Source organism: Odontesthes bonariensis, chromosome 8 (genome assembly GCF_027942865.1).
Source record: "Odontesthes bonariensis isolate fOdoBon6 chromosome 8, fOdoBon6.hap1, whole genome shotgun sequence".
NCBI classification, from domain to species: Eukaryota; Metazoa; Chordata; class Actinopteri; order Atheriniformes; family Atherinopsidae; genus Odontesthes; species Odontesthes bonariensis.
Window position 1 is genome coordinate 29,457,438 of NC_134513.1, and position 10,109 is coordinate 29,467,546.

The 10,109-nt window shown below is 42.8% G+C and overlaps 8 non-coding genes across 8 annotated transcripts; 4 read left to right on the top strand and 4 right to left on the bottom strand.

Annotated features, from left to right (window-relative positions):
* Window positions 1-552: 552 nt before the first annotated feature.
* trnae-uuc (transfer RNA glutamic acid (anticodon UUC)) lies at window positions 553-624 on the bottom strand. The gene has a single exon. It is a non-coding gene; the product is annotated as a tRNA-Glu (tRNA).
* Window positions 625-906: 282 nt separating this feature from the next.
* On the top strand, window positions 907-978 carry trnag-gcc (transfer RNA glycine (anticodon GCC)). Its single transcript has one exon. It is a non-coding gene; the product is annotated as a tRNA-Gly (tRNA).
* A 1,953-nt stretch (window positions 979-2,931) lies between these two features.
* On the bottom strand, window positions 2,932-3,003 carry trnae-uuc (transfer RNA glutamic acid (anticodon UUC)). Its single transcript has one exon. It is a non-coding gene; the product is annotated as a tRNA-Glu (tRNA).
* A 282-nt stretch (window positions 3,004-3,285) lies between these two features.
* trnag-gcc (transfer RNA glycine (anticodon GCC)) lies at window positions 3,286-3,357 on the top strand. The gene has a single exon. It is a non-coding gene; the product is annotated as a tRNA-Gly (tRNA).
* A 1,120-nt stretch (window positions 3,358-4,477) lies between these two features.
* trnag-gcc (transfer RNA glycine (anticodon GCC)) lies at window positions 4,478-4,549 on the top strand. The gene has a single exon. It is a non-coding gene; the product is annotated as a tRNA-Gly (tRNA).
* A 2,179-nt stretch (window positions 4,550-6,728) lies between these two features.
* trnae-cuc (transfer RNA glutamic acid (anticodon CUC)) lies at window positions 6,729-6,800 on the bottom strand. The gene has a single exon. It is a non-coding gene; the product is annotated as a tRNA-Glu (tRNA).
* Window positions 6,801-7,082: 282 nt separating this feature from the next.
* Window positions 7,083-7,154, top strand: trnad-guc (transfer RNA aspartic acid (anticodon GUC)). The gene has a single exon. It is a non-coding gene; the product is annotated as a tRNA-Asp (tRNA).
* Window positions 7,155-7,912: 758 nt separating this feature from the next.
* On the bottom strand, window positions 7,913-7,984 carry trnae-cuc (transfer RNA glutamic acid (anticodon CUC)). Its single transcript has one exon. It is a non-coding gene; the product is annotated as a tRNA-Glu (tRNA).
* Between the last annotated feature and the right edge of the window lie 2,125 nt (window positions 7,985-10,109).

Below are 10,109 nucleotides of genomic sequence, written 5' to 3' on the forward strand. Positions count from 1 at the left end.
TGGGGAAGATTAGATTCCACAGTGCCGTACGACACAAAAAACGGGCCTCCCTCAAACTCAATCCAAGACGGACGGACGGATGGACGGCCAGCACCTGCCAGATCACCAAATGCTCCAAGTCCGCGGACAAAAACATTTTGTCCGACAATAGACCATGAAATTTCTCTTTTTCCGTATCATTCGTGGATGCCCATGTTATTTAATGACAAATAGCATTTGTCTTTGCTGCTCAAAATGTTATTAAGCACCGTGTTACACATCAAAGTATCAGAAAAACTTGATCATTCTTTTAGTTTTTAAAAGCCACAATGGTCCTAGAGCTGCTGGAAAGAGTTAAGCGAGCCCTTCTCTAAAGAGAAGTAGTAAATCTGCTGGCTGTAAAGTGTTATTTCAAATCAAGTGGTGCGCATAGGATGACTTCTTACAAACCAACATCCTATTGAATTTGTGACAGGGCTAGATTAAATTGACATTCTGGTCATGTCATTGGAAAACAACAGCAGAAATGTCTTTGGTTTACGCTACTCACACTGCCAAAACCTGATTCCCTCATTCCCTGACCGGGAATCGAACCCGGGCCGCGGCAGTGAAAGCGCCAAATCCTAGCCACTAGACCATCAGGGACCCGAAAGCAGTGCACACGGTACAGGTTGCAAGACTGTGGTAAACTCATTCCTAACTGGCAAATTAATTGGCATAGTGCAATGTACTGAAGTTGTGAACATTTTAGCCTTAGATGAAAGCAATTGTGCGCATCTGGAGAATGAATCCAAGCAAGCACAAGTTTCACGCTTTAGACTTCTCTCTTATTTCAGGGAGAAATAGAAAGATTCCTGAGTAAGAGTGAGTGTGTCATAGCCCTGCAAGAAAAACAGTTGATAGATGACTAAATAATGGTCTGTCAGGGCATTGGTGGTATAGTGGAGAGAATAGCTGCTTGCCAAGCAGTTGACCTGGGTTCGATTCCCGGCCAATGCAGTCTCTGCTCCGTGTATAATCAGCTTTCAAATGTACCTTTCTATCTCTACCTCTGTTCAGACAATGGGTGGCTTGTAGGGAAAACACAGTCTCAAGCTAATGCACTCTAGCAACTCTTCAACCAAGGAAGCATGTTTTGCTATGACTCTTCAGTTAAAGTGATGGTCTGTTATCTCATGTGCATTCTAAGTTCCTCCTCTACAAAGCAAGTGGGGAAGATTAGATTCCCCAGTGCCGTACGATACAAAAAACGGGCCTCCCTCAAACTCAATCCAAGACGGACGGACGGACGGATGGACAGCCAGCACCTGCCAGATCGCCAAATGCTCCAAGTCCGTGGACAAAAACATTTTGTCCGACAATAGACCATGAAATTTCTCTTTTTCCGTATCATTCGTGGATGCCCATATCATTTATTGACAAATAGCATTTATCTTTGCTGCTCAAAATGTTATTAAGCACCGTGTTACACATCAAAGTATCAGAAAAACTTGATCATTCTTTTAGTTTTTAAAAGCCACAATGGTCCTAGAGCTGCTGGAAAGAGTTAAGCGCGCCCTTCTCTAAAGAGAAGTAGTAAATCTGCTGGCTGTAAAGTGTTATTTCAAATCAAGTGGTGCGCATAGGATGACTCCTTACAAACCAACGTCCTATTGAATTTGTGACAGGGCTAGATTAAATTGACGTTCTAGTCATGTCATTGGAAAAGAACAGCAGAAATGTCTTTGGTTTACGCTACTCACAGTGCCAAAACCTGGTTCCCTCAGTCCCTGACCGGGAATCGAACCCCTGCCGCGGCAGTGAGAGCGCCTATTCCTATCCACTAGACCATCAGGGACCCGAAAGCAGTGCACACGGTACAAGTTGAAAGACTGTGGTAAACTCATTCCTAACTGGCAAATGAATGGCATAGTGCATTGTACTGAAGTTGTGAACATTTTAGCCTTAGATGAAAGCAATTGTGCGCATCTGGAGAATGAATCCAAGCAAGCACAAGTTTCACGCTTTAGACTTCTCTCTTATTTCAGGGAGAAATAGAAAGATTCCTGAGTAAGAGTGAGTGTGTCATAGCCCTGCAAGAAAAACAGTTGATAGATGACTAAATAAGGGCCTGTCAGGGCATTGGTGGTATAGTGGAGAGAATAGCTGCTTGCCAAGCAGTTGACCGGGGTTCGATTCCCGGCCAATGTATTCTCTGCTCCTTGTATAATTAGCTTTCAAATGTACCTTGCTATCTCTACCTCTGTTCAGACAATGGGTGGCTTGTAGGGAAAACACAGTCTCAAGCTAATGCACTCTAGCAACTCTTCAACCAAGGAAGCATGTTTTGCTATGACTCTTCAGTTAAAGTGATGGTCTGTTTTCTCATGTGCATTCTAAGTTCCTCCTCTACAAAGCAAGTGGGGAAGATTAGATTCCACAGTGCCGTACGACACAAAAAACGGGCCTCCCTCAAACTCAATCCAAGACGGACGGACGGATGGACGGCCAGCACCTGCCAGATCACCAAATGCTCCAAGTCCGCGGACAAAAACATTTTGTCCGACAATAGACCATGAAATTTCTCTTTTTCCGTATCATTCGTGGATGCCCATGTTATTTAATGACAAATAGCATTTGTCTTTGCTGCTCAAAATGTTATTAAGCACCGTGTTACACATCAAAGTATCAGAAAAACTTGATCATTCTTTTAGTTTTTAAAAGCCACAATGGTCCTAGAGCTGCTGGAAAGAGTTAAGCGAGCCCTTCTCTAAAGAGAAGTAGTAAATCTGCTGGCTGTAAAGTGTTATTTCAAATCAAGTGGTGCGCATAGGATGACTTCTTACAAACCAACATCCTATTGAATTTGTGACAGGGCTAGATTAAATTGACATTCTGGTCATGTCATTGGAAAACAACAGCAGAAATGTCTTTGGTTTACGCTACTCACACTGCCAAAACCTGATTCCCTCATTCCCTGACCGGGAATCGAACCCGGGCCGCGGCAGTGAAAGCGCCAAATCCTAGCCTCTAGATCATCAGGGACCCGAAAGCAGTGCACACGGTACAGGTTGCAAGACTGTGGTAAACTCATTCCTAACTGGCAAATTAATTGGCATAGTGCAATGTACTGAAGTTGTGAACATTTTAGCCTTAGATGAAAGCAATTGTGCGCATCTGGAGAATGAATCCAAGCAAGCACAAGTTTCACGCTTTAGACTTCTCTCTTATTTCAGGGAGAAATAGAAAGATTCCTGAGTAAGAGTGAGTGTGTCATAGCCCTGCAAGAAAAACAGTTGATAGATGACTAAATAATGGTCTGTCAGGGCATTGGTGGTATAGTGGAGAGAATAGCTGCTTGCCAAGCAGTTGACCTGGGTTCGATTCCCGGCCAATGCAGTCTCTGCTCCGTGTATAATCAGCTTTCAAATGTACCTTTCTATCTCTACCTCTGTTCAGACAATGGGTGGCTTGTAGGGAAAACACAGTCTCAAGCTAATGCACTCTAGCAACTCTTCAACCAAGGAAGCATGTTTTGCTATGACTCTTCAGTTAAAGTGATGGTCTGTTATCTCATGTGCATTCTAAGTTCCTCCTCTACAAAGCAAGTGGGGAAGATTAGATTCCCCAGTGCCGTACGATACAAAAAACGGGCCTCCCTCAAACTCAATCCAAGACGGACGGACGGACGGATGGACAGCCAGCACCTGCCAGATCGCCAAATGCTCCAAGTCCGTGGACAAAAACATTTTGTCCGACAATAGACCATGAAATTTCTCTTTTTCCGTATCATTCGTGGATGCCCATGTCATTTAATGACAAATAGCATTTATCTTTGCTGCTCAAAATGTTATTAAGCACCGTGTTACACATCAAAGTATCAGAAAAACTTGATCATTCTTTTAGTTTTTAAAAGCCACAATGGTCCTAGAGCTGCTGGAAAGAGTTAAGCGAGCCCTTCTCTAAAGAGAAGTAGTAAATCTGCTGGCTATAAAGTGTTATTTCAAATCAAGTGGTGCGCATAGGATGACTCGTTACAAACCAACATCCAATTGAATTTGTGACAGGGCTAGATTAAATTGACATTCTAGTCATGTCATTGGAAAACAACAGCAGAAATGTCTTTGGTTTACGCTACTCACAGGGCCAAACTCTGGTTCCCTCATTCCCTGACCGGGAATCGAACCCGGGCCACTGTGGTGAGAGCTCCGAATCCTAGCCACTAGACCATCAGGGACCCGAAAGCAGTACACACGGTACAGGTTGCAAGACTGTGGTAAACTCATTCCTAACTGGCAAATTAATTGGCATAGTGCAATGTACTGAAGTTGTGAACATTTTAGCCTTAAATGAAAGCAATTGTGCACATCTGGAGAATGAATCCAAGCAAGCACAAGTTTCCCGCTTTAGACTTCTCTCTCTTTTCAGGGAGAAATAGAAAGATTCCTGAGTAAGAGTGAGTGTGTCATAGCCCTGCAAGAAAAACAGTTAATAGATGACTAAATAAGGGTCTGTCAGGGCATTGGTGGTATAGTGGAGAGAATAGCTGCTTGCCAAGCAGTTGACCCGGGTTCGATTCCCGGCCAATGCATTCTCTGCTCCGTGTATAATCAGCTTTCAAATGTACCTTGCTTTCTCTACCTCTGTTCAGACAATGGGTGGCTTGTAGGGAAATCACAGTCTCAAGCTAATGCACTCTAGCAACTATTCAACCAAGGAAGCATGTTTTGCTATGACTCTTCAGCAGGGGTGAAAGTAGTTTTCAATTCTTACCGGTGCTACAATGTCCGGTGTGTCACTCACTGTATTATTTTTTAACTCCGTTTTACCCGGGGGTGTTGTTCAGAGGCGATTCACACCAATTTCATGACTTTTTAATATTCTTAACTACTTCACATTCTTGTGGGCCTTCCTAAGTGTTCTATGTGAAAAAATGACATTACAAAATATTTCAGTTTGTAAATATTTTACTGTGAGTACTTTATTTTCAGTACATTTGGAACTGGACTGAAAAATGCAAAATGATGGAAAAACAAAAAAAATATTTAAAAAAATCAAAGTAGGCCTGTTCAAATTGCTCCTTTGACCAAACAGGGGGGTAAGCGGTACTTGCAGCAGGCCCACCATCACTTGTTGACGGTCCTGCACCTGCAACGTTACTCTGCATGCAGCGAGCCATCTGTTTTTCTGACTTTTTCCTGATTTTCATTTTCAATAACTCGGTCCTTTCTTTTAAATAGCTCGGTTATTCTTTTCTGCATTCTTTTATCTCTCCGTATCACAATGCTTGTCTTCACAGCATGCACTTCCTGAATCAGCTTCTGAAAACATTCCCATATATTGGCTGTCTAGTTGATACACTGTAAATATTTTAACACGTTAAAATGTAAATATTACAGGGAGTGAGAGGGCTCATATGAATACTTTTTAGGGTGTCAGGAAAACTCGTGCTTACTTTACAAAGGATGCTCACATTTAAATCACAAGCTTACGGTCCTGTAGCCCACTTAAGCGGACATAGGCCTACGCTCTGTGTTCAGCTGTGCCCCCGTTACAAACAGCGTGAACAGCCTATTTGAAGAAGAGTAATTTATTATTTGTCCGAGTAGAAGACATGTCTCAGTATGCCACCCAATCACAAAAACATGCAGTTTTTGAAAAGCCGATTTAACATTTCGCTGACACAGTTTTAAAGACGACAGTCGAGACGACTTCATTCACTAGAACTAACTGCGGAGCAAGCGCGGGCAGGAGATGGAAACAAACGGAACGCAAGCTCCGAGAAAGGCACCAACAGAAAGACCAAAATATACGGGATATTTGCAGACGTTTTGAAAACTGATTAGCCTACCATAGGCTACTGGATGGCAATTGGAAGCTGGCGCACGCCGGAGATCCTTTGACTATTTTAAGCAAGCCAAGGTGTTATCTTCATCGGAGCTGGTCAAAAATGACATAATGTGGGTAGCCTAGATATGTTTTCTTCTTAAAAGGCGAGCGTTACTGCACTTTTTGTATTTTTTTTTTGTGTTTTTTTTTTTTTTTTCTAATTCAGCATAATAAACACTTATCAAATCTTACCGGTGCGCCGCACCGCCCCGAAATCTTTTACAGGAACGCAGCACCGCCTCGCACCGGCTTACTTTCAAGGCTGCTCTTCAGTTAAAGTGATGGTCTGTTTTCTCATGTGCATTCTAAGTTCCTCCTCTACAAAGCAAGTGGGGAAGATTAGATTCCACAGTGCCGTACGACACAAAAAACGGGCCTCCCTCAAACTCAATCCAAGACGGACGGACGGATGGACGGCCAGCACCTGCCAGATCACCAAATGCTCCAAGTCCGCGGACAAAAACATTTTGTCTGACAATAGACCATGAAATTTCTCTTTTTCCGTATCATTCGTGGATGCCCATGTCATTTAATGACAAATAGCATTTGTCTTTGCTGCTCAAAATGTTATTAAGCACCGTGTTACACATCAAAGTATCAGAAAAACTAGATCATTCTTTTAGTTTTTAAAAGCCACAATGGTCCTAGAGCTGCTGGAAAGAGTTAAGCGAGCCCTTCTCTAAAGAGAAGTAGTAAATCTGCTGGCTGTAAAGTGTTATTTCAAATCAAGTGGTGCGCATAGGATGACTCCTTACAAACCAACATCCTATTGAATTTGTGACAGGGCTCGATTAAATTGACAATCTGGTCATGTCATTGGAAAACACAGCAGAAATGTCTTTGGTTTACGCTACTCACAGTGCCAAAACCTGGTTCCCTCATTCCCTGACCGGGAATCGAACCCGGGCCGCGGCGGTGAGAGCGCCAAATCCTAGCCACTAGACCATCAGGGACCCGAAAGCAGTGCACACGGTACAGGTTGCAAGACTGTGGTAAACTCATTCCTAACTGGCAAATTAATTGGCATAGTGCATTGTACTGAAGTTGTGAACATTTTAGCCTTAGATGAAAGCAATTGTGCGCATCTGGAGAATGAATCCAAGCGAGCACAAGTTTCACGCTTTAGACTTCTCTCTTATTTCAGGGAGAAATAGAAAGATTCCTGAGTAAGAGTGAGTGTGTCATAGCCCTGCAAGAAAAACAGTTGATAGATGACTAAAAAAGGGCCTGTCAGGGCATTGGTGGTATAGTGGAGAGAATAGCTGCTTGTCAAGCAGTTGACCCGGGTTCGATTCCCGGCCAATGCATTCTCTGCTCCGTGTATAATCAGCTTTCAAATGTACATTGCTATCTCTACCTCTGTTCAGACAATGGGTGGCTTGTAGGGAAAACACAGTCTCAAGCTAATGCACTCTAGCAACTCTTCAACCAAGGAAGCATGTTTTGCTATGACTCTTCAGTTAAAGTGATGGTCTGTTTTCTCATGTGCATTCTAAGTTCCTCCTCTTCAAAGCAAGTGGGGAAGATTAGATTCCACAGTGCCGTACGACACAAAAAACGGGCCTCCCTCAAACTCAATCCAAGACGTACGGATGGACGGCCAGCACCTGCCAGATCACCAAATGCTCCAAGTCCGCGGACAAAAACATTTTGTCCGACAATAGACCATGAAATTTCTCTTTTTCCGTATCATTCGTGGATGCCCATGTCATTTAATGACAAATAGCATTTGTCTTTGCTGCTCAAAATGTTATTAAGCACCGTGTTACACATCAAAGTATCAGAAAAACTTGATCATTCTTTTAGTTTTTAAAAGCCACAATGGTCCTAGAGCTGCTGGAAAGAGTTAAGCGAGTCCTTCTCTAAAGAGAAGTAGTAAATCTGCTGGCTATAAAGTGTTATTTCAAATCAAGTGGTGCGCATAGGATGACTCCTTACAAACCAACGTCCTATTGAATTTGTGACAGGGCTAGATTAAATTGACATTCTGGTCATGTCATTGGAAAACAACAGCAGAAATGTCTTTGGTTTACGCTACTAACAGGGCCAAAACTTGGTTCCCTCATTCCCTGACCGGGAATCGAACCCGGGCCGCAGCGGTGAGAGCGCCGAATCCTAGCCACTAGACCATCAGGGACCCGAAAGCAGTGCACACGGTACAGGTTGCAAGACTGTGGTAAACTCATTCCTGACTGGCAAATTAATTGGCATAGTGCATTGTACTGAAGTTGTGAACATTTTAGCTTCAGATGAAAGCAATTGTGCGCATCTGGAGAATGAATCCAAGCAAGCACAAGTTTCACGCTTTAGACTTCTCTCTTATTTCAGGGAGAAATAGAAAGATTCCTGAGTAAGAGTGAGTGTGTCATAGCCCTGCAAGAAAAGCAGTTGATAGATGACTAAATAAGGGTCTGTCAGGGCATTGGTGGTATAGTGGAGAGAATAGCTGCTTGCCAAGCAGGTGACCTGGGTTCGATTCCCGGCCAATGTATTCTCTGCTCCTTGTATAATCAGCTTTCAAATGTACCTTGCTATCTCTACCTCTGCTCAGAATATGGGTGGCTTGTAGGGAAACACAGTCTCCAGCTAAATGCACTCTAGCAACTCTTCAACCAAGGAAAAATTTTTGCTATGACTCTTCAGTTAAAGTGATGGTCTGTTATCTCATGTGCATTCTAAGTTCCTCCTCTACAAAGCAAGTGGGGAAGATTAGATTCCACAGTGCCGTACGACACAAAAAACGGGCCTCCCTCAAACTCAATCCAAGACGGACGGCCAGCACCTGCCAGATCACCAAATGCTCAAAATCCGCGGACAAAAACATTTTGTCCGACAATAGACCATGAAATTTCTCTTTTTCCGTATCATTCGTGGATGCCCATGTCATTTAATGACAAATAGCATTTGTCTTTGCTGCTCAAAATGTTATTAAGCACCGTGTTACACATCAAAGTATCAGAAAAACTTGATCATTCTTTTAGTTTTTAAAAGCCACAATGGTCCTAGAGCTGCTGGAAAGAGTTAAGCGAGCCCTTCTCTAAAGAGAAGTAGTAAATCTGCTGGCTGAAAAGTGTTATTTCAAATCAAGTGGTGCGCATAGGATGACTCGTTACAAACCAACGTCCTATTGAATTTGTGACAGGGCTAGATTAAATTGACATTCTAGTCATGTCACTGGAAAACAACAGCAGAAATGTCTTTGGTTTACGCTACTGACAGTGCCAAAACCTGGTTCCCTCATTCCCTGACCGGGAATGAGGGAACTCCACTCTAGCAACTCTTCAACCAAGGAAGCATGTGTTGCTATGACTCTTCAGTTAAAACACTGTGGCTCAATGTCAGCCATTTTCACAGTAATGATGGATGACAGAGTTCCATTCAGAGCCAATGGCCCTCATTTATCAAACTTGCGTAAGACGAAAAACGTGCGTAGGTCGTGTGTACGTTGTTTTCTGCGCAAAGGTTGGCATTTATCAAATCCATCGTGAGCGCAGGAAAGATGAAATCGCCACGACAGGTCTGAGGCCGTGTACGCACTTTTCCATTTTGACTTGCGGTGACTGCAATAGCATACATAAACAGCAGCGTCACTCGTGCGTGCCTCATGAGTCGCAACAAATCCCTAGGTTAAAATTACAGACTCATCACTTCAAAGAAGGCCCATGTTTTATTTGACTTCAACATAAATATAAACATAAACGCAAATTAAATAAATTAAACAAGTACAACTCCGTAATTGGAAGAGTGATGGCTCATTATTCAACCGCGCACCCTCACACCGAACAGGAGAGGCGCTTTAACACTGCGCACTGTGGAGAGGTTAGGGCACCTAAAGGGCAGGTGGATCTGTCTCTCGGCTGCGGGGGAACCCTTCTATATACGCCAGAAAACGTATGCAATATTATTATTGCATGCGGGGCTCTCCATAACATTGCCCAAAAAAATTTTTTGTATTTCATAAAGATTTTCTTTCCTTTACCAAAGCCCTTAATATTATACAAAGTAAAAATGCTGCTTTAAAATGTATATAAGATGATGTAAGCCGTGTATTTTGTAGATGATTCAATGAAAAAGTTCAAAATGTAACCGAGGGTCGTCTTGACTTTATTTACTGATGAAAACAAAAGAACCACACGTGGCGTTCAACATTGGCTGGCTCCTTTAACCTTTAATCCTCACCTTCACTTCCAGGTCAACCACAGAACCACTTCCTGTCTGGCTTATAAAATAAAGGTCTTAACATTAATACAAGATGTTACGTT